Source organism: Lotus japonicus, chromosome 4 (assembly GCF_012489685.1).
Source record: "Lotus japonicus ecotype B-129 chromosome 4, LjGifu_v1.2".
Lineage (NCBI taxonomy): Eukaryota > Viridiplantae > Streptophyta > Magnoliopsida > Fabales > Fabaceae > Lotus > Lotus japonicus.
The window spans coordinates 59,392,926-59,397,860 of record NC_080044.1 but is presented as its reverse complement, the minus strand read 5'-3'; the positions used below and the strand labels follow the sequence as shown (position 1 = coordinate 59,397,860).

Below are 4,935 nucleotides of genomic sequence, written 5' to 3'. Positions count from 1 at the left end.
TCTTGAGGCATCCTTGCTGTCCATTCCTTATAAAGTTGAGCGATCCTCTCCTTACTGAGCAGAGGTGCCACAGGCAACCTCTTCTCAATAACATGGACTGGCCTCCTAGCTCTGTCCCTCACCGCATGAATCAAAGAGCAAATCAAGTGAGGAAAGATGGGCCGATGCTTGTCTTTACTCCTGTTGTAGAGGGAATAAATCCGACCAGCAATGATGGTGGCCACGTCCATAGGATGGCCTCTCACGATGCAATAGATAGCAACCAATGTAACCTCTCTAACTTCAGATTTGTTAGAGCTAGGAATGAGGGAATCCTGCAAAAATTCAGCCCAAACTCTAGCCAGCGGTGTCATATCCTTCCTTCTCACAAAAATAATTTCATCTTCAACTGCTTCCCAGTCCCGCCCAGGCCTAACAATCACTGCCTTCATGTCTTCTAAAATCTCCGGTGACTTCTCCTCTAAGAGCTCATGATAAGTGGCCTTCTCGGGGAAAAGCTCCTTCTCTTGGTCCTCCGTGAGGAGACCAAGATGCCTGCGAATGACTGCTGGATTGTAGTCAATCACATCTCCCCTGAACCAAGATGAATTCACCGGTGGCCTGGACCTGTCCTCTTGATTGTCACAGTAGGTGTTCGCGTAGAACTCCCTAACCATGACTTCACAAGCAAACGGAATGGGGTTGACCCAATTCTTCCACCTCCTAATCTCCATGGCTTCTTGCATGCCCAAGAGGTCTCTTCTTCCCTCCCGATACAAAACTCCCCGCTCCTTCACACACTCCTTGTGTGCTAGGTGAGCTCGGTAAAACTCCTCCTTAATCGCTGATAGGAAGCGGGAGCGATCAAAACTCCGGGAGGTGGAGGAAGAAGCTGCAGCTCTTGTGTTGGTTCTTGCTTTTTTCACAGGCATCTGCAAAGTTGTTAGCCCATACACAAGCCACAAATGTTAGAAATGTTAGTTCAAAAAAAAAAAGAAAAAAAAAAAGAAACTTTGTACAAAAGCAAAAATAAAGAACAACCTAAGAGCACCCAACAAGTTTCTTAGTGATTTTGGCAAAGGAAGATAAACTACCACAAGCACTTGCCAAAAATCGACTAAGAGAACCCATTGAGGCATTCTATTAAACACCTTATAAGCAAAAGCTAAACTAAACTAATCCACAAAATCCTAACTACCCATTCCTCACAAACTCACAACCCCTTTCTAATTAAGCACAAAATCAACCCAATATGAACATACACATCCCAAACCCAACTTGCACTAGCACAAATTCACTCATCACTCTCCAAAAGAAGCATGCATTGCAAAACTCATGACTATGATGAAGGGAAGTGGAAAATGGAACTTACCTTGACTTGAGAGTGAGTGGGTGCAAGTGAAATAGACTTGATGCAATGCAGAACTTTGAAGCAAAAGGAAGAGCTAATGTGTGTGCAAGTGAGAAATGAGAAGTAGAAATGGGGTATGGAGAGAGTGGGGTGCGTTTTTTATGGGAGAATGAGAGTTAAGAGTGGGAAAATGAAAGGTTGGGGTTTTAAAACCCAAAATCTGGCAGAAACAACGTACAGGAGCGCTCGAGGGGAACGCTCAGGCGCTCGTGCCAGATACAGAGGCAGTGCCTCTGCCACTAATTGGTGCCTAGGCGCTCCTGAATTGGCGCCTAGGCGCTCAACCCAGTTTTTTCACAAAATTTTTTTACTTTTTTTTCTTTTTTTTTTTGAAATTAAACACCTAAAATACTACAAAATTAAAAGATAGTAAATAACAAAATTAAAAGAATGGGTTTCTCCCATTTAGCCCTAGGTTATAGTCCTAGGTGGACTCTCCTTCCGATGGTGTTAGGAAGGAAATTCCTTTCCATTGATTAACTTACCACAAGTGCAAGGAAGAAACCTTGCACAAAACCTCTGGAGTAAATCCTCCCATGAGGCAATGTCCTCTTGCTCATCAAACCAAGCTCTAGCCTCCCTTGTCAAAGAATGAGGGAAGAGTTTAATCTTCACTTCATCACTTGAAACGCCCTCAATCTTAGCAAGGGTGCTAGCTTGGGTAAACTTCACCATATGAGCATGCAAGTTCTCGTACTTGGATCCCCCATACTTGTTACCATTAACAAGCTTGATGAGAGCCGGATGGAACTCATCAATTTAGGCATTAACTTTGGGGATCTCTTCCGAAACCTTCGACCTGCTTCTAATCACATCACAGACAAAGTCATTGTCATGGTTAGTCTCAATCATAGGATTAAAAACAGAAAAGCGTACCTTTTCCTTACCAACACGGAGAATGAGGTGACCCTTGTCAACGTCAATCTTAGCTCTACCAGTAGCTAAGAAAGGTCGTCCAAGAATGAGAGGAATCTTCTCATCCTCCTCCATATCAAACACAACAAAGTCCACGGGGAACACATACTTGTCCACCCGCACCATTACATCCTCCACAATCCCATATGGAGTCTTGAGGGATCGATCCGCCATTTGCAAGGAGAGCATGGTTGGGGTAACCTCTCCTAGGTTAAGCCTCTCAAACATGGTGAGCGGCATCAAATTGATGCTCGCTCCAAGATCACACAAGGCTTCCACATCCGCCATGCCTTCAATTTCTACCGGAATAGTGAAACTTCCGGGGTCCCTTCTTTTCTTAGGCATCTTCCGCTGCAAAATGGCACTACATTCCTCCGTCATCAACACCGTCTCATCTACTCCCTTCAATCTTCTTCTCTTATGCAGAATATCCTTCATAAACTTAGCATATATAGGCATTTGTTCCAAAGCATCGGCAAAAGGAATACTAATGTGGAGCTTTTTGAAAACATCAACAAATTTTGAAAACTTTTTATCTAAGCTCTTCTTAGCCAATGCTTTAGGAAATGGAACCTTGCTAGTTCCAGGAGTAAGATCAACTTCCTCTCTCACCTTAATAGGCACAACTACCTCTCCTCCCACTATCTCCTCTCTCTTTTCTCCCTCTGTTTTTTTCTTCAATTCACTCATCACTCTCCCACTTCTAGTGGCTACAACAGAGGCATTTTCTTGCTTAGGATTGGGGATAGTGTCGGAAGGAAATTTACCTTGAGGTCTCTCGGCTATTTGCTTGGCCAGCTGGCCAAATTGATTCTCAAGATTCTTGATAGCCGCCTCTTGATTCTTGTAATTGTTCTCCGTCCGGTTGATGAAAGTTTCCACCAACTCTTCTAAGCTCTTCTTGGAACCACTACCTTCACCTTCTCCTCGCTCTTGAGGTTGTCTTGAGCTTTGGCCTTGAAATCCTTGGCTAGGAAATTGTCTTTGAAAGCCATTTCCTTGCCCATTATTACCTTGCCTCCAAGAAAAATTAGGGTGATTCCTCCATCCTGGATTGTAAGTATTTGAAAATGGGTCATTCCGAGCTTGACCCATAGCCTTCACTTCCTCCTCCGGTCTAGTCTCTGTGCATTCTTCGCTGTCATGTGGCCCTCCACAAGTCACACACTCCACCTTGGCAACTCGACCACCAATCTTGGTAGTCTTCATTTGATTTTGAATCTCATTCATTTGCTTGGAGAGTTGCTTGTTGGAGGCCATAAGTTGATCATAAGCTTCAACCTCAAGGACTCCTCTTCGGGCTTGGCGATCATTACTAGAGTTCATGGCTCTTATAGCCATCTTTTCAATCAGCTCATACCCCACTTGTGGAAGTAAGGCATCGAACTCTCCACTTGAAGCCGCATCTAAACCAAACCTCGAAGAATATTGGAGACCATCATAGAACTTTGCTACTTGCTCAGCTTGAGTAAGGTTATGTTGAGGACACCTCCTCAAGAGCTTCTTGAACCTCTCCCAAGCTTCATAGAGATTCTCGTCGGTGGATTGAGTAAAAGTCATGATGTCATTCTTGAGCTTTCTCAAGAGGGCTCTTGAAACAAACCTTGTGGTGAACTTCTCAGCCAAGTCTTCCCAAGATGTAATGCTACCTTGGAGCTGTGAATTCAACCACTCTTCAGCAGTATCCCTTAATGAAAAAGGGAATAAACTCAAGCGGATGGTGTCCGCTGAAACATTCTGAACTCTGTAGGTGTTGCAATTGCGGATAAACCGCTCCATGTGTGCATGAGGATCTTCGAGAGCACCTCCACCATACTGATTTTGGCTCACCAAATTAATGAATGCCGGCCTCAGCTCAAAATTTCCCGTGCCATCGGGGGAAACTATGCTGCCCGGATAATCGTAGCTCATGGCAGCCGAGGTGAGGTCTCTGAGAGAACGATTGGCATTCTCCAAATCTTGCTCTTTAAGTCTTTGAGCAAGAGCCTCATTCACTCTTTCTTCTATGTGGGCTTGCATCTCCTCTTCCGTTATTTGAGCAGCCATGGCTTCAAGCCTTTGTTGGGCTCGACGACGGCGAAGAGTACGTTCAGGCTCCGGATCAAACAGCAATGGATCCGTGCCAAGCCTACTGTGCATAAACTGAAATCACAAAAACAGAGAAAAGGTTAGTAACACCTATTCAATGCAATGCTTAGTAAAACAAACAAACAAACTCTTTAACTTAAACCGAAAACCACAAACGATCCCCGGCAACGGCGCCAAAAACTTGTTGGTCAATTCGCAAGTGTACGAATACCTCCGGGTTTTAAAATATCGAACCACAGGGATTGTGAGTGAGAATTGTTGATTTAAGTCTAAAGTTTGCAAGTTCTTAAAGCAGTAAAATTCAAAAATTGGTTTTGGTTGATTGTGACAAAAGATTTGCAAAAGAGCAATGTTGAAAATGATGTAAATAACAAATGATGGAAAAATTGCCTTGGGTTTTTGATCATCTAATCCATTTTAGTTCACCTATCCTATGCATGTGATATCTTGATTTCTCTCTTGTTGTTATAGCCTATGTACTTACTAGTTGATTCCTCACAAAAGTAATTCTCTCAAACTGAAAGATAAGCCCAATTCCTTGT

At 43.5% G+C, this 4,935-nt stretch overlaps 1 non-coding gene across 1 annotated transcript; it reads left to right on the top strand.

The window, feature by feature from the left end:
- Positions 1–3,776: 3,776 nt before the first annotated feature.
- On the top strand, positions 3,777–3,883 carry LOC130716330 (small nucleolar RNA R71). The gene has a single exon (XR_009011949.1). It is a non-coding gene; the product is annotated as a small nucleolar RNA R71 (small nucleolar RNA).
- The last annotated feature ends 1,052 nt before the right edge of the window (positions 3,884–4,935 follow it).